This window comes from Canis lupus, chromosome 17 (assembly GCF_011100685.1).
Source record: "Canis lupus familiaris isolate Mischka breed German Shepherd chromosome 17, alternate assembly UU_Cfam_GSD_1.0, whole genome shotgun sequence".
Taxonomy (NCBI): Eukaryota; Metazoa; Chordata; class Mammalia; order Carnivora; family Canidae; genus Canis; species Canis lupus.
This window is the reverse complement of record NC_049238.1, coordinates 64168550-64195647: the sequence shown is the minus strand read 5'-3', so window position 1 is coordinate 64195647 and position 27098 is coordinate 64168550. Positions and strand designations below refer to the sequence as shown.

General features: G+C 48.0%; 1 long non-coding RNA gene across 1 annotated transcript in view; it reads left to right on the top strand.

Moving 5' to 3' along the window:
- The window catches only part of LOC102155426, a 61830-nt gene extending 38789 nt beyond the window's left edge, over window positions 1-23041 (top strand). Inside the window, exons 2-4 of the long non-coding RNA XR_005371933.1 lie at window positions 11661-11744; window positions 14538-14631; window positions 22909-23041. This is a non-coding gene — a long non-coding RNA (uncharacterized LOC102155426). The remainder of the gene's footprint in view (window positions 1-11660; window positions 11745-14537; window positions 14632-22908) is intronic.
- Window positions 23042-27098: the final 4057 nt, after the last annotated feature.

Below are 27098 nucleotides of genomic sequence, written 5' to 3'. Positions count from 1 at the left end.
AGTGTTGTCATTTATTCCTTTATATATTTTAATTAAGTATAGTTGACACGCAATGTTATGTCAGCTTTAGGTGTGCAACATAGTGAATCCACATTTTTCCATGATAGCAGTGCTCACCATGGTAAGTGTGGTCACCATCTGTCACCGTACAAAGTTATTATAGTATTATTGACTATATTCCCTGTGCTGTACTCTTCATCCCCGTGGCTTATTTATTTTGTTACTGGAAGTTCCTACCTCTCAGTCCCCTTTGCCGATTTCATTCATCCTTCCCAACCCTCTCCCCCTCTGGCAACCACCAGTTTATACTCTGTATTTGAGTCTGTGTTCTGCTTCTTGTTTACTTTTTCATATTGCTTTGTCTTGTAGAGTCAAATAATCTAAAACTTTCAAACAACGTGTGAGATTATATGGTATCTGTCTCTGGTGGGAATGTAAATCGGCGCAATCACTATGGAAAACAGCATGGGGGTTCCTCCAAGAATTAAAAATAGTACTACCGTGTGATTTAGTAATTGGAATTATTGGGTATTTGCCCAAGAAAAATGAAAGCACTAATTTGAAAAGAACATTTATTGCAGCCTCATTTACAATAGCCAACATGTGGAAGCAACCTAAGGGCCCCTCCATAAATGAATGGGTAAAGATGTGGTGTATAGGGCAGCCCGGGTGGCTCAGCAGTTTAGCACCACCTTCAGCCCAGGGCCTGATCCTGGAGACCCGGATCCAGTCCCACATCAGGCTTCCTGCAATGAGCCTGCTTCTCCCTCTGCCTGTATCTCTGCCTCTCTCTCTTTGTGTCTCTCATGAATAAATAAATAAAATCTTAAAAAAAAAGAGAGATGTGGTGTGTATATAGTGGAATACTACTCAGCCATGAAAAGGATGAAATCTGCCATTTGCAACAGCATGGGTGGGCTCAGAGGGCTAAATCCAATGAGTCATCAGTTCATCTGCAACCCCTGCCAGGAAGGTGTTACCCTCTTTCCCATTTTGCAGATGAGAAAACCGAGGTTGAGAGCCATCACATGGCCTGCTGCCCAAAGAGAGTGGGGCTGAGACTTGAACCCATGCCTTTGACTCCAGGTTCTTCCCTTTACAGCCCAGGAGAGCAGAAGAAACTGCCTGTAGCTAATTCTGACAGGTGGTTTCGGGGAAGGCTCTCCCAGGGGATTACATATGTGTGGAGCTTTCTTAGGTGAGCAGCTTGAATAGGTGGAGAGTGCCGGGGGCATCTGAGGATGCAGGAACATTGTAAGCAAGGCCCAGGATGCGGGTGCACGGAAGAGCCCAGGGTCAGCCTCATCTGGCCATGTCATGGGATACACAGAGGCCAACAGGAAGTAAGTCTGAAAATCCTAGATTTCCAAAAGGCAAAAGAAGTGATTCTGGGTATTTCTGAGGCCAAATGGAGAGTCAGGGTGGATTTAGAGGGGGCCAGATGGAAGTTTATCCTCCACATCTGTCATGCTGGCCGGGCTGCTGCGACAGAGGAAGGTCTCACCGTTCAGACCTCTTTTTCCATAGCCCACTCATCATTCTGCACTCCATTTTCCCCTAAGCTAAACATGCCATCTACTGTCTAAACATTTGGTTCCAGGCCCCTGTCTCTGCTGAGCGACCTGTCTGCTCCATCTCCCTGTGTGGGGTTTTGGAGCTGCTCTACCTGTGTCGGTCCCTGCCTCGTCAGCTGCCCCCCAGCGTGTGCCTTGCGGCCCCTTGAAACAAAAAAGGCCTCTTGCCTTGCTCAGCCGAAGACTGAGAGAGAGAGAAACAGAACAAGAGACAGTGACAGAGAGCAAGAGTGTGATGTGATTGTGTGTGTGTGTGTGTGTGTGTGTGTGCATGTTTTGCAAGGTGACGTTCAGTGTCTCAAGGGTAGCCCTTGTATGTGACTGTTGCCTCTAACTTCTGTGCCTACCCCTAGAGCACCCTTAGCACCTCCTTGCTTCTTGGGAGAGCCGGACACTTGGCCCATTCTTCCCTCCACACACTCACCCACAATTGTGTGTCACCCGGAGAGTAGAGCACACAGGAAGCTCAAGACAAGCTTACTGAATAAACAGGCCCTCAGACGCCAGGACACTGTAATGGGGCAGCCTCCACGACGGGCTGTGGCGCATGTACACTCGCCGGAGCGCCCGTATTTAATGGTGCCTCGAAGCCTCCTGGAATCACTCCTTCCCACCCTCAGCCACCACTGCCACCAGATGCATGTCTGCTTAATTACAATTCATGAAGTGCTCGCCTATTAATAAAGCCTAATTAATCCAGTCATGCCACCCTGTGACGCCAGCAGGGATGCTGGGCCCACCGGCCGCCTTGGCCACAGCCCTGGGCAGAAAGGGGCCCAAGGGAAACTAGCCCCAGATCCGGCCTCCCCCGCCTGGGGGCTGTGAGGACAGCTCCTATTTGGAGCACCCAACACTCCGAGGCTGATGGCTTCCACACCTGGCTGGTACTTGGCACCGCCCCCATCCCTGCATGCACTGTCTTGCAAGATTGTGCCCTATCTGTCTCCCCCAAGGAACTGGAAGCTTCTTTGAGGACAGAGTTGTGCTTATTAATCTTTGCAACCATCCGTTCCCATCCCTGCCCCCAATATCTAGGCGCAGCCCTCCTGTTTCGGCTTGTTGTGTGCAAAGGTGTACAAGGGGCCCTTGTGGAAACCACCCTCTGGCTTACTGTCCCGGGGATGTAGGGAGGGAACTAACTCTGAAGCCAGCTGGATCGCGCCTGCAGCTGCAGAACCTCGGAGCTACGGCTGTCCAGCCTTGTGCTTTGGACAAGCTCCTGAACCTTTGTTTTTTTTTTTTTATAATAAATTTATTTTTTATTGGTGTTCAATTTGCCAACATACAGAATAACACCCAGTGCTCATCCCATCAAGTGCCCCCCTCAGTGCCCGCCACCCAGTCACCCCCACGCCCCGTCCTCCTCCCCTTCCACCACCCCTAGTTCGTTTGCCAGAGTCAGGAGTCTTTATGTTCTGTCTCCCTTTCTGATATTTCCCACACGTTTCTGCTCCTGAACCTTTGTATGCCTCAAGGTCATCTCGGGGAAAGTGACAATAGCACCACATGCATTGCTTGTAGCAGCGAGTATTATATATAAAGGAACTTTAAAAAAAATATGTTGTTGTTGTTGACTATATAGAGAAAAGTCTCATGTCCTAAGTGTCCAGTTGAATGAATTTTTATAAACTCAACACATTTCTGCAACTGGCCTCGGGAAGAAGAAACAAGCAATACTGGCATCCTGAAGGTCTGGCTTGGGGCTCTCTGTAAATAAAGAAACTTCTGTGAAAGATTTAGTAAAGCCCTCGGCACACCTGTCACAGACACTCAGTGATAACTGTGGCTGTTATTTCTCTGATGTTTCCAAATACCCTGGTTCTACCACTACCACCACCACCACCACCACCAGACTCACAGCAAGCAAAGCCACCAGCACCTGGTGGTAGGTGCCTTCAGAAATGCCCCCTGTGGTTACCTTGACCCTCCCAACCCCCCGTGAGTCGATGCTACCGGATTGAGTGCTGCAGACAGTAGAACAAGGCCCAGGCCTCTGCCCAGGGGCCAGGCATTCTGTTGCTCCTCAGTGCTCTGGGTGGGTGGGGGGTTGGGGGGTGACTCACAGACTTCTAGAACTGGAGGAAACCTAGAGGTCATCACATCTGAGCTCCTGCTGATGTGTGAGGGACATTCTGAGGCTCTGCAACACAGGCCTCAAGTCTGACCTCTGCATACTCCCAGCATGCGCCAGGAATCCTAAAATGTTCAAGCATAGAAAGCATCATCTCTGGGATCATTTGGTGACTGATTTAGTGACTCCATGATTTTAAAGTTGAAAGACCTGAGAATCAGAGAGGGCAGAGACTTGTCCCAAATCACATGGTAGTGAGAGAGAAAGAACAGAAGCCAGATCCCGGGACCCTAGGCTCATGCTCTTTCTTTTACATGATTATTGAGGAGCTTTGGAAGGGCATCACTCCAGCAAGGTGGCAGGCCTGCAGCTTGATGCCCTCAAGGCTGTGTGTGGCCCTGTTTCCCTTGTTGGAAGAGGGATTTACAGCAGGAAGGGATTTAGCAGTGTGGATGGGGTAGGAGTCAGAGCGGGTATTCACCACTGTCCAGCACCATGCACAACAAAAGGGGGAGCCCTCCCACCAGTCACCTGCTAATCAGAGCCCATTGGTAATTGGGCTATGATTGGAAGGGAGAACCATGAGTTCCAGCAGGCAGCTGACATAGTGGCAATGGGAGCAGCATTTGTGGGGAACCAGACAACCTTGGGGGCAGATGCTGGGCTGTGGGGGGTCCCCTGGCCTCGCAGAGAAGGGATAGCTCCATGATCCCACTCAGCAGAACAGTGGATAGTCTACACAGGGTGAGGTGAGGGGTTCTCTGCTTCCTTCTATCTTTAAACTGCAAAATAGTAAACCTGAAAGGGACTTGAGCCTGAAATCATACCAACAGAGTTGAGTCATTCTTTTGGATTCTATAGGTTTTTTTGATTTTGAAATCCTCTGGAAAGGGAGCCTACACAGAAGAGGGTCCCAGCACGCTGGGAGTGTTCCAAGGTGAGACGGGTGGATCTGATGTAAGAAAGGACATTCTACCTGTGAACGCTGTCCAAAGATGGGCTGGCCCTGCGGAGAGAGCAAACCCCATCCAAGGAGATGCATGCACAGCGGTTACGTGATTGCTCCACAAAGGCATTGCAGAGGGGAGTCCATACTTTCGGTCGGCATTGATCTTCCTTATCTTAAAATTCCCTCGCCACCCTTTCATCTATGAGCTGTTGAGCCTCGTGGCCCAAACTACCCCCACAGGAGAATGTTCTCCGTTGTCCTGCACCATCTTGACCCACTCGCACCCCACTCCCAGTGGGGTCATTGACAAAGCAGGTGCTCAGAGCGCTGTGCCGATCTGATGACTTTAGACGACCAACTAAATGTTCCTGAACCTTGGTTTCTTCATATATGAAAATGGAGGCAATTAGCATCTGCCTGTGCAGGCCTGAGGATGGAAGGGGATGTGTTAACCCATAGCACTTAGTATCTATACGGCCCTTGTTTTTCTTCTCCCTTCTTTCCCATTGTCTCTCTCTTCCCCTTCTTCTGTAGACTGTTCTATGTCACCAAACTTTTGGTGGTTGCTTACTTGTTTATTCCCTGACTCCCCCACCTGCCGGTGAGCTGTCAGAGGATGGGGTTGCCCCAGCTGCCTATACAAAGTGAACACTAGGTAAGCACGAGTTGAATGAACTGATGGATCAGCCTCCCAAGCTTCAGGAAGCCCAACACTACCCAGGCTGTCCTGTTGGCTGCTGGGCAGCTCTCCCCACCTCAATGCTGTGCCCCAGGGACAAACAAAATCTGCCACTGTGTCTCCTCCTTCAATCCCAGGTCTTGCCCTTCCACTCCTTCTTCTCAAGCCCAGAGAACTGGTCTGTCTTCAGCTACACAAAAGAGTCCTTCCAAGTGCTCTCTCGCTGATGGTCATCTCAGTTCTGCTAAGTCTTCTTCCCTCTGAGCAGATTTAGGCAGTTCCCTATCCCCACGCCTGCTTCTGCCTCTCCTTTACTGCTCGTTTCCAGACCCCTAACCAGCAGGTGCCCACAGGCTTTCCTTGAATGCATGTGGTTATCGGCAAGGGCTTGGTCATTTCTTTAAAATGGCCTAGGTTTTAGCATTAAATCAATTTGCCACTCCCTCCCCATGACAAGAGCCTCCAAGAGCAAAGTCTATTGTTGGCCCTGGTATATCTCCATTTTCAGAAGATTTTTTCCTTTGACCTTTCAAGCAGAAGGATCATGTCTGTGATCACGTTCAGACGGAAGGAGATGTGTGGAAGCTCTATGCAGATGGAAAAGGTTAATCTCAACATTTGGGCTGACATTTATGACTTCTGAGACATGCCAGGGGAGTGTGGGTTTTAGCTGTACTATGAAGAGGGAAGTTCTAAACACAACCCTCTGAATCAGGGCAGACTGCCTGGAGAAGGAGAAAATAATTGGGACAGAGACTGCCTGTCCCATATGAAGTGAGCTCTTTGAGTATCACAATAGCTAACGGTGTCCTGTGCTGAGGAAAGGCTTCTGTTTCATGCCAAGTGGTTGGAATTCACTTATTGCTCAATAAATCCCATTGAAAGGCCTCACAAATTAATACAGTGATCATATTTCTGCCTTTTCCATATACATGAATTCAGTAATAACTGTAATTATTAGAAAGTTATAATAAAACATGATGTGTTACACTGTTAATTCAATGGCAGTAAGGATGAAGTATGGGGACTTGCCCATGTCTACATTCATCATTTTCCCTCTTAATTATGGAACGATTCCCTAGGCTGGAAAGCAGGAGGAAGAGGCCTCATTCTGTATTGATGGGGCTTCCTTCTCAGGGCCATTGCCTGGTTTAGGCAGTAGGCCAGGGGAGTGGGCAGGGCTCAGCAGAGGAGCTCCACCCATTCTCACGGGTTTACTTAAAGAACGAGAGGGGAGGTAGATTCCCTCCCCACCTCCTTGCCCTCCCCCTGCCAGCGCTTCATCTGTTCTTTGAACCACCAGTCCTTTCCCTCCTAGGCCAGAGTTGATTGGACTAGATGTGGGCATCTAAGCCCAAAGGCTGAAAGGGTTGGTGTTGGGGTTAGGAACTGGAGAGTCCTCAAGGGCAGAGCTGGGGCAGCCACTTACTGCTATGCAGTGCTGAACCAGACCACACAGGCCTGGGAGAGAAGACATCAAAGCCTTGGAAACACCCTGGAGTCTGACTCTGCAGGTCCAAGTGTCAGTCGTGGTTTTTTTGTCCTCAGCTACCATAGGTTGTGCCTGCATCATTCCAGCAAATCCCTCTTTATTGTTTTGTCTAGTCCTTTTTTTTAAGATTTTATTTATTTATTCATGAGAGACACAGAGAGAGGCAGAGACACAGGCAGAGGGAGAAGCAGGCTCCCTGCAGGGAGCCCAATGTGGGACTCAATCCCAGGACCCCGGGAACATGACCTGAGCCAAAGGCAGACGCTCAACCGCTGAGCCACCTGGGTGTCCCTGTTTTATCTAGTCTTGAGTGAGTTTCTAATTTGCCTCCAAATAAGTCTCCAGACCTTACCAAGAGCTCCTTGTATCTTGCTCGTGGTTTTCCTAATATCCTGAATACAGAAGATGCTCAGTAAAATTGTTAAATGAACAAGTGATGAATGAGGGGATGGAAAACACCAGAACTTTAACTCAGTAAGTGCTAATCTTCCCAAAGTGGGTCCAGTTTGTCCCAGTTGGACTTAGGCTGCTGCTCCTCATTGAAACCCAATACAGAGCAAGCTTCTCGCAAATACTCCTTCCAAGAGCGTGTCCTCTGGGTCAAGGTGGAGAAGACACTCTGGACTGGTGACACAGAGTTTTACCCCAGGAGGTCCAGCCTCCAGAGCAGACCCTGTGTCTACAAAGCTTTTCTCAGCCTGAGTGCAGCGGGTGGGGAAAGGACTGGCGGCTCCCCGAGTGAGCCCACCTGTTTCCAGGCAGCTCTGCCACTGACCACACCATGATCCAAGAGACAGGGCTCCATTCATTTGTTCCCTGACGTGGGCAGGCATGAGCCCACTGCCAGGGACTAAGAGGTGAATGTGTCAGACACAGGCTCTGTCATCAGAGAGCTTAGAGTCTACTAGAGGAAAACCCAGACCTTCCTGTCTCCAAAATTTCTGGAACGTGGAATTCCAGAGCTGGTCGTGTTTGCCCTTTCTGTCCACCTCAAGTCCCCCTCCACTTCTCAAAGGAGCATGGAGGCTGACAGAGGAGCCCAGTGCCAGCCTCTCCCTCCAGGAGCTCTGCCAGCCTCCACTGCTCTGGATACTGCAGCCTCCATGCGTTTGGCCTCCCTTCAGCAGGAGAGTTCTACGGGACAGAACGAGAGAGTCGGTGTCAGCCAGATGGAGAAGGTGAGGGCCATCAAACATGGACATGTGTAAGCTCCCCTTGATGGGATGAGGGCAGGGAAGACACTGATTCTCCAGGTGACAGACTGACTCCAGGCTCTGCAGGCATTACAAGGTGGTGATGATCTTGTTGCTCTCTCCTCGTGCTGCACAGTGCCCAGAAGAATCCTTTAACTGGATCCAAGGATGTGTCAATTATCTTTATCAAAGAAAGTGGGGGGAGCCCAGCAAATTGGTCCCATGTCTAAAGCGGAGAATAAGTACGGTCAGTGAAGAGTGGGAGAAAAGGCCTCAGTGGTCCTGACAGTAAGTCAAGCCTAGCTGACCTCTATCCTGCCTCCTGTACTCCCCAGACCTATTCTTTGCCCTTTCCCTGATGCTGGGCATTGACTGCTCCCTATCTCCTCAATCTACCCATCCCCCACCATGGTGTCTCCCCCCCACCCCAGCCCTGGTAAGACCGTTTCATCTACCCTGTCACCAACCCATGTCCCTTGCCCACTTAGCCTTCCTGCCCTTTACCTACCAAGTCCCTCCAACTGTGAGACAATTGAATGGCAAGAGTTTTTCCACTTCTGCTCCCAGTCTTCTGAAAGCTCAAGAAAATCTCACATCCATGCTGACGAGCTCCGTCAGGAATTAAGGTTTTCCATCCTCAGTTGGCTCAGAGGGCTGGTTGATGGTACTTTGGCAGGGAGCATGCTGGCAGCTTTAAATCTGTGACACTCTTTCTTGGGGCCCTTTATTGCCACGTCCATCCTCCACCACTTTGACTCTAGCATCCTTCCTGGATTCAGAAACCCCCAAACCCTGATCACCTCTGATTGGACCACAGGTGGTTACCTGTCCAAGGTTGAGAACCAGTTAGATCCCATCTTCTGAGAATTAGGACCTGGGACATAGAGGATCTGATCTGCCCACGTTGGATGCCATGCTTCAATAAATGCAGGCTCTCAGAGAGGGTCAGAGAGAGAGGCAGGTGCACAAACAGAAGTATAGATGGGACTTGGCATGGCCCTGGAGAGATGGAGAGCATCCCCAAAAGGCCCCACTGTTTTTCTTGGCCTATTCATCTGGGGATACTTGCTTGCCTCCCAAAAAATCCCCACTTGCACTTATGCTGCTCTGAATAGGTGTCTGTCCTGAACAAACACATTTACTGGCTGGGACTCAGCAAGTGACCTCATCTCCTACCTCACTGCCGAGGCTGAGACCATCAAAGGCAAACTTCCCATGACTGCAGTCCTTTGGCCTCAAGGCACATCTGCCTCTTCCTGTACATGCTCCCCTCGCCTTCCACTTCAGATGAGGACCCCCTTGTCCAGGCTCATCCCCCACACTTGATACCATTCTCTTCTGCCTCTGGACCCATCAGTAGTAGTTCTCTGCTCTTTTATCACCATCTCTCTGAATCCTTCCCGAAAGCTTGTGTGTGTGTGTGTGTGTGTGTGTGTGTGTGTGAGTTGCCCTCAATCCAAAAATTGGTTTCCTTTGTCATGCCCCATGCCATGGTTCTAGACTAGCTTTCACTGACTTCGGCCTAGACTCTTGCTGGGCCCTCCAACTGGTCTCCCAGGTGCCAGTCTCTCCTCCTCACCAGTCCCACCTCAGCACAGCTCTCTGCTTTCTTCTCAAAACACTCCCCACACCTCACCCACACACAGAGCTGGCCATCATGAACCCTGACGTCAATGTATCTTTCCACCCCCTTTCCCTGCCTTCCCACCAACCACTCTCACCTTCCAGCCATAGTGGATTCTTCTCATTCTGTGCCTTTGCCTATGGTGTCCCTTGGACTAGGACGGTCCAAAGAGGGGGAACCTCTTTCATGCCTGGAAATAACTAATTCACCTTTAAGTCTCTTCTCCCAGGTCCTGCCTGCTCCAGGGCTCTCCATCACCCACCTGGTCCTTATTCTCACCTAGGGAGACACAAGCACATATCAGGCCCTTTGATGCTTGGAGTCTCTAACTGTCCCCTCTGCATGGAGAGCATGTGCTTCAGCTCTTCTCAAGACCAACTTCTTCTCTGGTGTCAGCCTAGATGTCCACCCGGCCATCTCCCTTACAGCAGACCCCCAGCCCCACTCTGGCCCCCCCCTTGCAGTCACTCTCCATCACACAGCCTGTTTACTTCCTTTCTTGCACTTATTACACATGTCCTGATGGTCTTCTGTGGCTGGGGAGGCTTTCTGGGAAGCAGACTCAAGAGGAGTTCAGCTTGTGGGATGCGTAATGAAGAGGGCCATTGGGATCAACACCATGGCAAGAGTAGGCAGAGGGAGAATTCGGTCCTTGGTCCATGCCCATGATAGCCTTGGCTGACCCTGAAGGGAGCTCTGGAGATGAGATGTCCTTCTCTGGGCTTCTCACTTCACCTTCATCAGTCATTGGCTGGGGGATCACACTCCAGAGAGCATGACCTCGGGCGAGGTAGCTCCCTCCAGGTGGTGTTGAGGATTCCCCCCCACACACTCCCATTTCTACAGAACCTTAACTCACTTCTGCATTTTGTACAAAACTTTTTTTTTGTTTCCAGGACTAAGAATAGACATAAAAATACAAAGAAACCCCCTAATTTGGGGGATAATTAAAACTGGTTTCCTTTTTTCAGCAATTGTTTGAAGCTCTTGGCTCCAGGACTTTCTTTCAAGTGCCCCATCTCCACGAGTGTCCTCTCTGGCCTGTGGCCAAGGCGGAGAGAAGACAAACAGGACCTGGGCATCCCTCCAACTCACCGCCCCTCCAGCCTGGCCCTGGAGCCTGACTCCCACTCCTTTTTCTCTCTCCCCACCCCACCTCCTTTTTAGCAGATGGAGTCAATAAGGATACTCAAACTCAATAAGGATACTCAATACTCAAACTCTGAGTGGTTCCAGGGCTTATTGGAGAAAGGAGGGTGAAAAAAATCCTCCTTTCTTCCTCCCCACTTTCAAAGCTGATGGGAAATCACCGCAGCTGAGTCCAGGAGTTCTTAGCCATCTTCCTCCTCTCTGTGGCAGGCTCTGTCTCTTTTTAAAAATATGTATTTGCAAGTGCTTCTGGACATCTTCCTGGTTAACTTCTAGGAAGGTAACCAAGGCAGCATCTCACCTTGAAACCTCCAGAAGAGTGTTCAGATGCTGTCCCAAGGGGTGAGCTCACAGGCAGGTGACTTGCCCAAATCCTAGGTAGGATAGGATGGCACTCTGAGCCTAGGCAGGATCATGGCAGGGGGCAGGCTATGCTGCAGCCTCACATGAGAAACCTCCTGGACCTCCTCTGGCCACCCTGCTCATCTGTAGCTCTTGCAGGAGGCCAGTGTCAGCGGGTATTGCACCGCACACACACACAGACACACGCACACATCATACCTCCGAAAAACATTGATGGACAACTTAGTCTTTTCCCCCAGAGGTTTGTTGAGAGGCAGAGGGGATGACACTGGGCATCATATGCCGAAACTTCCCAGGCATCCCTTGTTACCATCTCTCTGCTCAGCCCCCCAATTCCCCTTCCCTGCAACAAAACTTCAACCCTCCTCTGCTGGCTTTCACCCCCTCAGGCTCCCTTCTCACAGTCCAGCAGCTTGGCTGAGACAGAGAATGCCCAAAGAGCCTGGTACATGACTGGAGATGAAACTTAGGCTGCCCCACAGGGAGGCAGGGTCTTGGCATTAGTGGGGCCCCAAGCCCTAGGTTCAGAGTCACTGCTCACCAAAGCCCCAACTTCTTCATCCTAGGAAACATCTCTGGATTCAGAATCAGAGGCAGCACTTCAAGTCTCGGTTCTACCACCTTCTGGCCACAGGATCTGAGAACGGACGGTAGGTGAGCACTTCACATTGTATTCTCACCGAGTGTGTCTTAGTAGCCGATGAAGGACAAGCAATGACTCGAGATGCCTTTGTGAATTGGGAGCCATCAGAATAGGTGTAGCTAGACAAAGCTTCCACCAAGGACTCCGCTGGGCAGTAGAGCAGGGTGGTGAAGGTGGGGTAGAATGGCAACCGGAAAGCCACTGGAGAGACAAGAGAGTGGAGTCACACCTGATTTCGGCCCATGCTACCTTGTGGGGAATCAGTCAGAGACGGGAGTTCTCTCTGGCAGCCCTGTCTGTGAGCAGGAGAGAGCTGGATCAGACCCGTCCCTGGCCTCAATACCAATGAGGGCAGGATGAAATCTCTCCTTCAAATCTTTCCTAACCTGTGGCTCCCATACATGATTGGGCCTGTCGTGAGCAAATTAGCCCGAGTATCTCAGGCTCTGCTGCCTGTGCTATGTGCACCTGCATGTAAGGCGCTTACTTCTAGCCAGCCCAAAGTTGCTCACTCTTGTGCAAGAGTTCTTCCTCTCCTATCAGATGGCAGCTCCTTGGGGATTCCTGGGTGGCTCAGTGGTTTAGTGCCTGCCTTTGGCCTGGGGTGTGATCCTGGAGTCCCGGAATTGAGTCCCACATCGGGCTCCCTGCGTGGAGCCTGCTTCCCCCTCTGCCTGTATCTCTGCCTCCCTCTCTCTCTCTCTCTCTCTCTCCTTGTGTGTCTCTCATGAATAAATAATAAAATCTTTAAAAAAAAAAAAAAAAGAAAAAAGAAAACAGATGGCAGCTCCTGGGTGGCAAGATAGCTTCTCCCATCACCAGGAGACCCCGGACCACAGAGAGGAGGAGAGGTACTGAGTGGAGGGCAGCTCTGTGCTGGGTGCCTCTCCCTTAGCCCCCAGGCCTCATCTGTCTGGGGACATCCCTGGATCTACATGTTCTCTAGGACACTGACCCAGATCATGGGGGGCTGCAGGAGGCTGGGGGAAACTCCCACTCTGGGAGTTTGGAAGAATTTTCAGTGGATGCTGTCTGCATCCTTTCCCCTTTCATGGTGTTATCTCTGCTTTCCCAGGCCCCAGGGCCCCTGGGTTCACCCCTCTCATCCTTTCCAAACCTACTTCAAGTAACGATTCAAGTAAGGAAGCCTTATAAGCCTTCACTGGGAAAATAAACGAATGAAAGGCTATCATTTGCAAACGGTGTGAAGTTAATGTGTCTCTTATCCCAGGGATGTTTGCATCTGAGTCTGCTTTCTCACTGTGGTGTGAAGGCCACATCCCAGTGAAAACAACCCCAGATTTCGGGGATAAGAAGGCAATGTAGGATTTTGATCAGGGGCATGTGTCATTCCTGGGCCCCACCTCAGGGTAGGTCCCTACACCAGCTATGCTGGCCTTGGTGGGAGATACACCCTGGAGATCAGCAGAAAGTGCTGGGGAAGGGTGAGGAAGGGGGGAAGAAAGAGCACAGGATGGGGATAGTAGGCCTGATTTCAAGCCTCTGCTGAGCCACTGTGTGATTCTTAATTTCTAATTTTTAAAAAGTAGACAGGAAGATATTTTAGGTTGTTTTTATACCTGATAGTCTATGGTAACATAGAAGGAAAGCTGAGGCCACCTGGAATGAGCAGGGATCTGGAGGACTTGTTTAAGGATGTAGTAGGACCTCTCCCAGAGCAGGACCCAGTGCACAGAGGACCAGGGATGGGCACCGTTTCAGAAACACCCCAGAGCCGGGCCAGTGTGGAGCAGGGAAATGCCAGACACAAAGTCCCTTTGCACTGAAGGCCTCCAAGAAGGGGCCAAGATGGTGTGAGCGCGAGGAGGTCCACCAGGCCACCCTCCTGTACATTTCTTCCTTTCCACAGCACCATGGCTGAGGAGCTAGAGATGCATCTGGGCATGATTTCATGGAGAGGAAATTCAAGGAAGGTGATGCAAATCAGAACAGTGGTCACCCAGTTAGTGAGGGAAGAGACCCCAAAGCGCCCACTGGTATGCTAGAGATTCTATATCTTGATCTGGGCAGTGGTTTCATGGCTATGGACCTATATCAAAAGGCACTGAGCCATCCAGGAAGATTTGCATACTTCACTGTAGGTAAATTACACCTCAATTAAAAAAAAACAAAAAACAAAAACAGTAACAGAAGAGACCAGAAAGGTCCAGATCAGGGTGAGCAGTGCCAGAGAGAGCAAAGTGGGGGAAGAGTGGGCAGTAGGCAGGATGGGCCCCTTAAGGCAGCAGGTGCTAGAGAGACAGAGAGACAGAGGAACCAGGAAAGCAGGACAGAAGACAGGGTGCAATAACCAGCATTGGCAGCATGGTTGGGGGCATGAGGTGTCAGCTGACCTGAAGATCCTTGAGACCACCTCTTCACCCTCCAGACAGTTCTGGTGGGTACTGGCATGTCCGGGGGATTAAATGAGACACATCACTGGTGTTTGCCAAGCTTTGGGTCTAACGTCTGTAGCTGCACAGGGTGACGGGGGTGGGGACAGGTTCTCAGATAGCCTTCCAAACAGATGGCCCTGAGACTCATCTTCTTGCTGAAATTCTGAGCTGAAGGCGCAGGGGCTTCTTGTTGAATTTTCCGGCTTCTGCTGCTGAGGAGGAACCAAGTTAACATTTAGAGTCTAACATTTAGAGTCTGCAGATGGCTGAAATGTGACATGCGCCGCTGAGAGCACGGCCGACATTGATGTAGAGTGTTAATATTAAGCTCTAAGTGGCTTCTGTATATTATCCAAATATGGGAAATAAAACCGAACAAATTCATTTCTTCTTTTTAAAAATAGGTGATTTTTAAAAATGATGATCCAGAGCTTGAAGTCATAGAACAGATCCAACACTATTGGCCTGAGCAGCCTTCTTACATTAGGGGCGAGCATGGTGAGTGTTTGTACTCATTCATCTTCAAACAGTCAGGGGGATGAAACACTGCAAGGTAGCTCCCTGGGGGCCCTGGGCAGTCTTCTGTACCCTCCTGCCCGGCTCAAGCACAGCCAAAGCTGGGCCTCCAGCCCAGCCCACCCCCATTTTCCGTTTCACCCACTGTCTAAGAGCAAGGGCTATGGGCTCAGACTGCCTGAATTAGAATTCCCAGTTACTTACTTGCTGTGGAACCATAAAATGCCATGTCTCCCAAATGCCACCTCTGCCGTGAAGCTTTCCAAGAGCACCCTCCTCCATGCTGCCACAGGACTTACTAGTTCTATTTTTCTCCTGGTTAAAAATATGTCAGTTTTGGATATCATAGATCAATACCTTTTGAAATGTTTCCTCCATCCCTCCTTTGTCCTTAGTCCCAGCTGTCCATGTCTCTGTTCTGTTTTCTAATTTTTAAATTCATTCACTATTTATTGAGTGGATACCACATGGGAAGTGATGATCAAGTCAGGGACAAGTCTCACTCTCTTCCACTCCAGTCTGGGAGGCTATTGGGGGTACAGAGGTGTCTCTCTGGGAGGTGAGAGTTGGATGTCATGCTAGAGACATGAAGGAAGTGAATGATTAGCCATGTCAGTATCTGAAGCAAGAGTGTTCCAGGCAGGAGGGCCCAGGGAGAGAATGAGCTGGCATGTTAAAAAAAAAAAAAAAAAAAAAAAAAAAAAAAAAACAGCACAAAACCAGTGTGACAGAAAGGACTGGAAGAGAGGGAGTATATAGGAGAGGAGATGGGAGACATGGTCAGCCCCAGGTCATGAGAGAGGAGTGTGATGGCCTGATTTTCATTTTTAAACCTCACCTGGGGTGCTGAGTATAGAATAGACTCTAGGAGGTTGGGGATGGAATCAGAGGGATGACTAGGGAGACCAGGTGAGAAACAACAGAGCCTCGGACCAGCATAGAACTCACTCACAGCGCCAGACTCCAGGTGTTCTTTGAAAGAAGCCCAACCAGGGGCACATGGGTGGCTCAGTGGTTGAGCATCTGCCTTTGGCTCAGGCCCTGATTCCAGGGTCCTGGGATGGAGTCCTACATCAGGCTCCCTGCAGGGAGCCTGCTCCTCCTTCTGTCTATATCTCTGCCTGTCTCTCTCTGTGTCTCTCATGACTAAATAAAATAAATCTTAAAAAAAAAAGAAAAAGAAAGAAAGAAGCCCAACCAGACTTGCTCAGGAGTTGGTTGTGAAGAAGAGAGAAATCAAAGAATATCCTTACATTTCTTACTAGAATACTGATGCTGTTTATTGAGACGAGCAAGATGCAGAAGAAAGGGGGGAAAATGGTCACTAGGGTGAGAATTTCATTTCAGACACACAGAGCTGGAGATGCCCATTAGACACCCAACAGGAAATGTCAGGAAGGCAGTTGGATATAGAAGTCTGGCTTTCAAAAAAGAGACCCAGGCTAAAATTGGTTGATTTCACTGATTAGGTATAAAAGTTTCAAATAAATACCAAGTCCTTATCATTCATTCAATAAACACTTATCAAGTACATACTATGATGTTGAGACATATAAAATGTCATCCTCATATGTCAAAATTATCAAATATCAGCCCGTTTCATATAGTTTGAGCTAACATATCCAAAGTGCCACCCAAGAAAGGGTTGTGAAGAGTAAAAATGTATTAAGCACAATACCTGCTTTCCAGGATCACGATCCAGAATGGGAAATCAGTTTTATTTAAATCTATTTTTAGGGACGCCTGGGTGGCTCAGCAGTTTAGCGCCTCCCTTCAGCCCAGGGAGGGATCCTGGAGACCTGGGATCGAGTCCCACATCGGCTCCCAGCATGGAGCCTGCTTCTCCCTCTGCCTGTGTCTCTGCCTCTCTCTCTCTCTCTCTGTGTGTCTCTGATGAATAAATAAATAAAATCTTTTTTAAAAAGTAAAAAAATAAATCTATTTTTAAAAGTTTTATCGAGGTATAATTGATATGCAAAGAGCTGCACACATTTAATTTGTACAACTGTATGAGTTTGGACATATGCAAACTCCAATGACACCATCACAACAGTCAAGGGAAAAGACATATCTAAAGACATATCTAATACCTTCTGGTTTCCTTGTGTCCTCTTGGTTGCGTGTGTATGTGAAGAATACTTAACGTGAGACCTATCCTCTTAAATCTTAAAGTGCACATTACCATATAGTCAACTATAGGCACCACGTTATACAGCAGATTTCTAGAACTTCTTCATTTAGCACAACTGGAACTGCATACCCACTGAAAACACCTCGTTTTCACCTCACTCCAACCCCTGACGACCATGGTTATATTCTCTGACTCTATGAGTTTAGATACTTCATATTAGTGAAATCATGCAATGTATGTTCTTCTGTGATCAGCATATTTCACTTAGCATAATGCCTTCCAGGCATATGCATGTTGTTGCAAAAGTCAGGATTTCCTTCTATTTAAAGGCTGAATGGCACTCCATTGCATGTATATACCAAATTTTCTTTATCCATTTATCTATCAATGGACACTTGGGTTGTTTCCATATCTTGGCCATTGTGAATAATGCTGCAGTGAACATGAGAGTGCAGCTATCTCAAAGAAATTATCTGATTTCAATTCTTTTCAATATATACCCTGAAGTGGGATTGCTGAATCATATGAAAATACCATTTTTAATTTCTTGTGAAATCTCCATACTGTTTTCCATGGCTGCTACACTCTTTACATTCTCATCAACATTATACAAGGGTTCCAATCTCTCCACAACCTCATCAACACTTGGCATCTTTTTTTTAATATTAGCCATCAAATAGGTGTGAGATGGTATCTCATGGTAGTTTTGATTTGCATTTCCTTGATAATTGATGATATTGAGTATCTTTTCATATACGTGTTGCACTTACACATCTTCTTTGGAAAAAATGTCTAAGTCTTTTGCCCACTTTTTAGTTGGGTTATTTGTGTTTCTTTGTTTTGTCTTTGTTGTTGTTGTTGTTGTTGCTATTGAGCTGTAGGAGCTCCTTGTATATTTTCGAAATTAACCCCTTATCAGATATATGGTTTGCAAATATTTTCTCCCATTCTGTAGGTTGCCTTTTTTAAGTTGTTTGCTTTGTTGTGTAGAGGCTTTTTAGTGTTATATAGTACATATGTCTATTTTTGTTTTGATATCTATGCTTTTAATATAAACTTAGTAATGATAACAAGCACTTATATAGCAGTTACAATGTCCAGGCACTTTAATAAGCACTTGCTATATTAAATCGTTTAATTACTGCAAGTTTATGAAGTAGATACTATTATTATTTCTGGAAAAGGGTAAAATGATTTGCTTAACCAAATTGTGATGGCTTAAAGATGGCTACAAATGCACTATAACTCACCCAAAGGAAAGGTGGGGTCTATTCCCCCACACCCACTCCTGTGAGTGGCTTTGACCTAAAGAATGAGATGCAATGGTAATACCTGAGTTTAGGCTTTAAGAAATCTGAGGCTTTCACTTTTGACCTCTTGGAGCATTCTCTCATGAAGTCAGCTGCCATGTTAGAATTCCAACCACTCAGAGACCACCATGCCGTGAGGAAGCTAAAACTCACCACCAGTAGAGAGAACTACCACTGGAAGAGCATTGAAGTGCCAGACATATGTGTGAAGCTTTTCAGGACCTTCTGACCCAGCCTAGCCAGTTGAATGACCCCAGTTAGCAGCTCCTAGAACACAACCATCAAGCTGAGCTCCACCCAAATTCTGATTCATAGAATTATAAGCAAATAAAATATCTGTCATTTGTAGTCATTAAGTTTTAGGGTAGTTTACTACACAGCAAGAGAACCACAGTCAGGAAGTAACTGAGCTGGGACTTGAACCCAGTCCATCTGGTTCCACAATTTATGCTCTTAACTACCACACTATACTACCCCTCCAAATTATGAGGTACATAAAAACACATTTGAGTGATTATACTGTAAAATCTAAAAGATCCTATTCCCAGAGCAACATTGACACATATCTGGGCAAATAAATTAGCATTCTCATCCTGCAGACACATTTGGAACACGTTTACCCAGCAGCATGTGCACAAATCTATATAACCCCACCATTGAAACCATAAAGTATATAATTGCATCTTATCATGCACATCCAGAGAGAAGTGGCTAATGTATTCATTTTCTATCGCTCATAACAAATTATACTACAAACTGGTATGTACCATAGAAATATAGAAAACATAGAGACTATTTATACCATATAGACATAGAAATGTTTATATAAATGCTCAGTTTCTCACAAGGCTGAAGTCAAGGTGGCAGCTGGGCTTCGTGCCTTTCTAAAGCATGGAATCCTTTTCCACACTCACGTGAGAGATTTCAGTGCCTAGTAGATAAAAGACTGAAGTCCCTGCTTTCTTGCTGGCTCTCATCGGGGCTTGCTCTCAGCTCCTGGAAGCTGCCTATAGCTCCTGGCACATGATCTTCCCACAGCCTCACAGCATGGCAGCTTCCTTCCCCAAGGCTAGCGGGAGAGTCTATCACCCACGTCTGCTATGAGTGAGTTTTATATAATGCAATGATGTAATCATGGGAGTGACATCCCATCACCTTTGCCACATTATGTTGGCTAGAAGCAGATCATAGGTCTTGCTTACACTCAAGGGGGGGGGGGGTGGACAGGTACACTGGGGTTCACCTCAGGGCACAACTGCTACACTTAGCTTTTCTTTTTCCCTTTCATGATTTCTCTGGTTACATCCATTACCTACCCTCAGTATTCTGTACAAACCACCAATGCCAAGATTGCTTGATAGGGGAAAAAAGCCAAATGAAACAGGCGATCCATACTGTGGAAGAGGTGACAAAGATAAGTTGATGCCATGTGCTCTAGGACTTGAGAGTATGTTATGTGTGATGGTCTCTCCTGTTATGTAGAATGAACTAGAGATTTTAGGTTTAGATTCAGCCATCTACAAATTGTGCACCATAGTCATTTAACTGTTGAGATTTTTTTGTTTGTTTCCTCATCTATGAAATGGGATTAGGTGACACAATGTATACAAACGGGCTTTGTAAACAGTAAGATATACAAGGCTTGGCAAGCTCAAATATTAAGCAAGTTTAAAGGCACAATCAACATTTCCCACTGTCCCTTCCCTTCCCCAAACAGAATAGTTAGAGGTGGGCCTAACACATGGTGATGAGGGTGGGGATGGGGACAGAGGGACATCATGAAGAGGCACCTTGGGCAGAGTCCCCTCTGACACCCAAGGATATAAAGTAACTAGGAGTGGGCTAGGTGTAGTAGCAGGCAGAAGAGATGGAGCCCATCTTTAAATATGGGCTCCATCAAGTAAACAAGTAAACTGGTTGAGCATATAAGTACATTATATGTACCTTAAAGAGAAGGAGGGGTGACTGGTTCAGTTAGTTAAGCATCTGACTGTCGATCTGGCTCAGATCCTGATCTCAGGGTTGTGAAATCGAGCCCCAAGTTCAGCATGGGGTCTGCTTACTATTCTCTCTCTTCCCTTCTCCCTCTGCCCCTCCCCCTGCTCATATTCTTTCTCTCTCTCTCAAATAAATCAATCTTAAAAAAAAAAAAGATGAGGAGAACCAGATTGCTTTCTTTTGCAGAGGGCACTAACAAGCATGGAAAGGGAGGAGGCTAGAGTGAACTCTAAGGTTTGGATTGGAATCAGAGGAATTATATGAACTCATGCTTTTTATATACAAATAAACAAATAGTTACAGAGGGGTGTGCATATATGTACAGAGCATGTACATACGTGCTACTGAGCAGGCCCAGAAGTAATGCCAACACAGCAGCAATGAGCACACCACATGCTCAGATCTTGGTCTCTAAATGTCATCCACCACTAAAAAAGAACCAGTACTCCCTAGAGTAACAGTTGATTCCAGGCCAAGACAGGGAAAGTACAAGATGATCCTGGAGCCTATTTTGTGCCAGAAAGTAGGGAGGTCCCCAAAGAGGGATCAAAACACATCAAAATGACACAGGAGTCACCTTGAAGTTCTCACTGGCTACATCTGGGGCAGTTTTAGCATAAAGACAACTAATAATGGTGAGAGATACAATCTATTGAGCAAGATAGGATTGGTTAAGTTCGTGCTGATATAAAAAATAATAAATCAACAGACAAATATGAGAGGAGGAAAAGCTCTTCTTTAGAGCATGATGTCAAATAAATGAGGGTGGGATAGGGGAAATAGAAAACTGCCATTTGGCAGCCATCATAGCGGTGTTTGATTCAGACTGGAGCCATCAATGGAGGTTCAGGCTGGTGGGCAGAGGTTATATGAGGAACAGGGTATTAGCATCATATATAATACCACTAAATTTCAAAGGGGAAAATGGTGACTTTATGGTGGAGAAGTTGGCGACATGACCAGAGAGTCAACCAGCATTGAGACAGATGGACACCAAGTGGTGTGATGCACTGAGAGAAGTGTGGGATCACTTCTGCAGTATTCCTGCCAGGAAAGCCTGATCTAGCTCTACCAGGAAGAAACATCAGGCCACTTAGATTAAGGGACATCCTAGGGAATATAAAGCCCTTACTCTTCAGAATAGTCAAGGATGTAAAAGTTGGGAAGATTCAGAAACTACCTTAATATAGTATACAAGTGAACACAGTGCCAGGTCTGTGTTGGCAACCTGCACCAGAGAGGAAGGAGTTGTCGGGACAGCTGGTGGAATCTGAATGGAGTTTGTGGGTCAGATGATGATATTGTACACACGCAGATTTTCTGATTTGTAGGGTTGTATGATGGTTATGTGGAGAGCAACCTGGTTTGGGGGAAATACATGCTGGGGTATCTGGAAGCAATACAGTATCATGTCTGCAGCTTGGTTTCAAATGGTTCAGAAAAAAGACTAGTAATAATGGGTATACCAAACACAGATAGATAAATCAGCATACAAACACATAAATGGGGGAAAGAAAATGCAATGAAATATTAACAATGAGGGAATCTGGGTGAATGGATACGAAAGAAGAATCCTTTGTACTGTACTTACAACTTGGCAGCTAAGTTTGAAATAATCTCAAAGCAAGTTATTTTTTTCTTAACGCAGGAAAAAGAAAAAAAGAGTAACCTAATTGGGTTCTGTGCCAAGGCTATTTCTGCTCCCTGTTCTACTCTTGTGGTCTTCCTTGGCACACTGTAGGCCACACAGGTAGTCTTTGCCACAGACCCGCTCTCCGGCAGGCTACGGCACAGACATACCGTGTGGATCCTGGCAGAGTGAAGCCGCCTCACTTTGCAAGTTTTCCTGGAGTAAATTGGATGTGACGTGATTGATCAATTAGGGATCACAGTCGCCTTCACAAACTACTATTGGTTCCACCTTGATTGCAATCGGCAGCAATCATCTCCAGTGAGGGCAGGAACCGGGGGTTGAGTGGTGCAGAAGCCCGTGGATGGTCTGTCTCAGCCTTCAGCTGGTCCACCAGCCTTGCAAGCGTTTGCTGGCCATCTGTGGCCGAGAACCAGGCTGCATTCACTTGGCCCATCTAGATAGAATCTTGTTGCTTTGCGTTTGATTTTATGTATTGTTCTGGATTCAGTGACATTTAGCTTTGGTGTTGTCAGTTTTGATCAGCCAGTGTATTATTTTAGGTTTTAAGTTAACCAAATACACATTTAGAGCTATAACAGCACCTTTATTATTGAAATTTCTGAATAATAATTATGTTATTCGAGTCTGAAATTCTCTGGCTTTTCATTCCTTTTGTTCCTTTGAAATAATTGTTTATGCAACACAGCTATTTGATGTTTCTTTTCTGAAGACTATAGTGCTGGGCTGGAATATTCTAGAACACAGACTCAGAGTGGGAAGGGGATTTAGAGGTTGTCGAGTGCACGGTGTCCGATCCAGACTGCATAATGACTTCTATGCTGTGGACCCAAGGGATGCAGCTCAGGAGGAAAGAGTGGGCAGAGAGGGGTCTTGGGCCATAGGTGTCTGCTCAGCAGAAACAGGGCAGGAGCCAGCAGACACTTCTCTCACTCAGCTGCAGCCAGAGGTAGAAAGCACTGATCCACCCAAACCACCCAGCCCAGGCAGGGGTGCTACCAGCATGGTCATGATGAAGCCCCAGCCGCTGCATAAACCCCTCCAACCCTAGGGACCTCATGCAGCTCCTATTGGAGCTCTGTAATCTAATACCCGACAGAGGTCATGGTATTCGCTCCCTCTCTCCCCTCCTCACCCTGTATCTCACCCTGTCTTTTAATTCTTTGCAGACCCACCCAGAAGGGCCAGATCCAGAAGGCACATTTCTGAGGCAACTCAGTGGGCTGGGAGAGGCGCCCTGCTGCCCCCCAAGGGGTGCTGAGGCTGTCGCTTGCCTGTAGTCTCTTTGATGGCTTTGTGCTCCGTGCTATAAATAAATGATTTTGAATGCTTATCTGCTTCCCTCTGTGTGCTTTTCAAGTTATTTTTGGGTGACAGGCCTCTTCTGTGTTAGGTGGGGGCCTGCATTATTGAAGACCATGCGTGCCTTGTCAGAGGGAAATAAGGTCAGCAAGCACGTGGTGGAGGCTGGGGTGGGTGGCCGGTGGCTGCGGGGCCTGTCTGAGATACAGAGCACCGTTCGTGTCCTCTTTTTGGGGTGTCCCAGGCAGACCACAGGGCCCCCAGTCCAGTCCAACCTTGAGCTCAGGCTCCAGCTCTGCTCATCTCATTAGCTCTGCGTCCACAGCCTCTGGGCCCTTAAACCAAGCAACATGGAATATGCACAGGACCCAAGAGGAGTCAGCACCCTTGGGTCCTATCCAAGCTTCCCGGTTGAATGGCCTAGAGTGAGTCATGACTTCTCTGTGTCTCTTTTTTATGCAGGAAATGGTACTGCTGCTCCCTGTCCTGCCTGCTCAGAGGGCTGGAATGTGGGCTTTCACTTCCCTGCTATGGGCAACTCTAGTTGCTGAGGCCCAAGCAACAGGGCCAGGGCTCCAACAGTCCCTGGCTCCCCTCCCTGGGAGGCCCCGGGAAGCCAGTGGCCAGGGCCTTAGGGACTTGTCTAGCATAGCCAGCTAAACTGTATTCTTTTGACCTCGAGTGTGCATGTATGCAACTCTAAAAGAGAAACCCCAATCTACCAGCACATCACTTAGGATCCAAATTCAGAGGAGGCAGGAGACAGAGCTGCCCTCCCCCAGCTGCCTGCTCTTCCATCCAGATCCCCTCAGGACTTCCCTCAGAGCTCGCCTTATCCTCCGGGAAACCTCAGTCCCTTCCTCCTTCTCACTGTCCTGCAGGCCAGCCCCTCGGCCCCCGGGGCCCTGAAAGCCTCCACTAGTGCATCTGCCCCTCAAATCCCTGCACCCCTTCCTCTGTGTTTCTAGGCCTCCAGCACCCGTAGGCAGAGTCCAACCTAAAGATGTTCAACATCTTTGAGTATTTGGTCTGAGGAACTGTTTGCACTGACTGTGGTTTTCTGGGTCTTAATGAGAGGGAACCTGTTCACCCACTCGAGTGGTTTTTGTAAAGCATGGGGGCACCAAGGTGTCTGAATGCTTCAGGAAAGCATCTATGGCTTTGAGAACCCTTCCTCCTTGTTTGCAGGAGTCTGTCCTACCTGTGTCTGTCCCTTCTGGGTCATGGTCCCCATGGAACTCAGTTGGGCTCCTGCTCTGGGCCTTCTCAGCCTGAAAACACTTGGGTCTCACCAGGATCCCCACTTCTGTGGCTCCCACAGCACAGTCCTTGGATCCCCTGTGGCAGGACTCCCTATCCCAGCCAGCCGTGGCTCATCATCCAACTATTGCCCACTGTCGCCCCACCTTACCGCCCCTCTGCCCCAATCATTCCAGCCCAGTTCATTACCGGGACCATTCCTGCTTTTCACCCTCTACTGATTTGCAGCAGGTTCCAATTAGTAATTTAAATGGTCACCAATTTTCCCCAAGCCTCGGACAATAATGGAGATTTAAGTCTAAATTAAAATTTGCTAATTTAGAAACATTTGCCCACTAATTGCTGCTGAAGTGCTACGGCTTGGCAGGCCTGCAACTCAAAGCTGTCTCTTCCTGCCTTCCTGTTCCCATCTGTCTCCAGAGGGGTCAACCCAGTGCTTCTCAATCCTGGCGAATTTGCCCCTCGGGGGTATTAGGCAATGTCTGGACCACACTTTTGGTTGTCACTACTTGGGGAGGAGAGATGCTACTGGCATTCATAGGTAGAGGTCTGGGATACATCAAAACGTCCCACGATGCACAAGGAAGTCCCCAATGACACAGAGTTACCTGGCTCAAAATATCAATAATGCCAAGGCTAAGAAGCCTGGATATAGAACATCCCCTGGCTTTGGCCCTAGAAACCTTTCCTGGCACAGCCCAGCATTCCATAAAGTAGGCTTCAAAGGTTTTGTTTCTAGACATCTAGAAAGTTAGGAGTGCAGAATTATCTCCTTAGATGTTCTAGATCTATTTTCTTTGGTCTTGTAGGTTGTTTATTTTAATGGGCCCAGCATTCAAAATCAGAAGATTTTGCAAGAAAATCTGGATATATAGCTTGTCCTGGGAAAAAAAAAAAAAAAAAAAGGAAGATCTTTTATTAGTAGTCTCCAGTTCCTAGGAGGCAGCATCCAGTGGGAACTGAGTAGCAGCTTCCCACAGCCCTTTACGTGAGGTATTTACTTATCTGGGTGACCTCAGTCTCCGCTGCTCCCTGTCGCTGTCCAATCTTTAGCTTCAGTTGCCCCTTAGTACTTGTCTTGGTATAGCAGAGAAAAATTTCTCAATCACAAGAGGGAAAAACAGCAGATAGACTGGGTTGCACCCAGATCCTTGCCTTATTTTCTTCATCCACTTTGTTTCAGGGCATCTGACCATGAAGCCCTGCTCCAGGCCCCTATGGGGCATCTTGGTAACCCTTTAGTCCTGTAGAGTCCCTGCTGGGCCCTGCTCCACAGACTCACAAGGTGCCAGAGTGGTGGGTGCAAGGTCACTCTTGGGTTCCTTTCCTGGTCTCATGCTTTCTGTTGAGCACTGTGGATCCTGTGGATTGGGGTTCCCAGTGGATCCATATCAAACATTGCCCATGCTATAAGAGAGAGCTGAGGAGCAAGCCTCCATCACTGAGCCTGAGGGAACCCTATCCCCACCCCATCTCCTAACACAGCCCTGTAAAGTGGCCTGCAGCCTAAGGCAGGCCTGCTGCTTGCTTTGTAAATAAAGTTTTATTGGTGGACATCATTCCCATTCATTTACATATCGCCTGTATGGCCCACGATGTCTAAGATATTTACTGTCTGGTTCTTCACAGAAAAAGTTTGCAGACCTCTGGGCTGACATAGAAGTCCCACCCATTTATATACATTTTGCAGTTTACAGAGCCCTCCTTTTGATCCTCATCACAACTTCATGATGTGGTCGGGGTAAGGATCACAGAAAGTACCAACAAACATTTCTGAGTGGCTGCTGGGTGCCAGGTGCTGAGCTCTGGTCTCTCACATGCATTTCCTTATAGCAGCCTTGGGGAGTACTTAACTTTACAGAAGCTCAGAGAGGTTAAGTGACAGGCCCAAGGTCACCATCAAGTCCCTCTGGCTCCCTGCCAGGTCTCTGTTCTCTAACTTGCTCTGATGCAGCATTCTTGACCCTTGGTTACATTGTGCTGGAGGTTTACCACCGTGGCACAACACAGACCCACCCCCGGCACAATTGCTAAGGCTATAGCCCTCCCTCCCACCCCACGCCTCACACTGGTGAGTCCCCTAGGAGTACAGAAGTGTTGCACTAAGGGTCAGCCCACCCTACATCATTCTTGCCCTCTCTTCCTGAATTGCCCAAGATTGCATGTCCCATGGACTCCTGAGCAGATTCCCTTTGTACCTGATGGCTACCATCCAAACCAGCACTGTCAGGCCTGTGGGTGAGTGGATGGGGAACAGAGGCTGTGAATGCTAAGCCTAGCTCCTCCTGACCCTGACCACTGGAGATGCCAGGGTGAAAGAGCCAGGGACCTGGAGGCGGGGGGTGGTGGGGAGATTAGAAAGGAAGACAAAGTGAGGGGTTTCTGAACCAAGGAGACCATGGCCCAATGACCATGATGGGGATGTGGGCCAAGGAATCAGGGCAAATGGAAAGCAACTGTGTGTTGCATTGCAAACTGCCTGGTGGCCTGTGAAGGGTAATAGATGAAAAGTTTCAAGGAGTCAAAATCCAGTCCGAGAGGGCAGTCTGCATGGAACCTCCACCCCTCTGTGGAGTCTATGCAGCATTAACTCTGTGCACATGGGCCTCTGTGTGCAACCGTGTGTGTCTAGGCATCTGCGTTTTGTGTGAGCAAGCGGGGCGAGCCAAACCCACGGGACCAGATGTTTTCATGTGTGGGAGATGGTGGGAGGTACCAGGAAAAAGTGCTGACCCTGAAACATCTGGACCTGTCACAAAGCCTGACGTCCTTCTATTTTAGATTCATATCCTGCCCA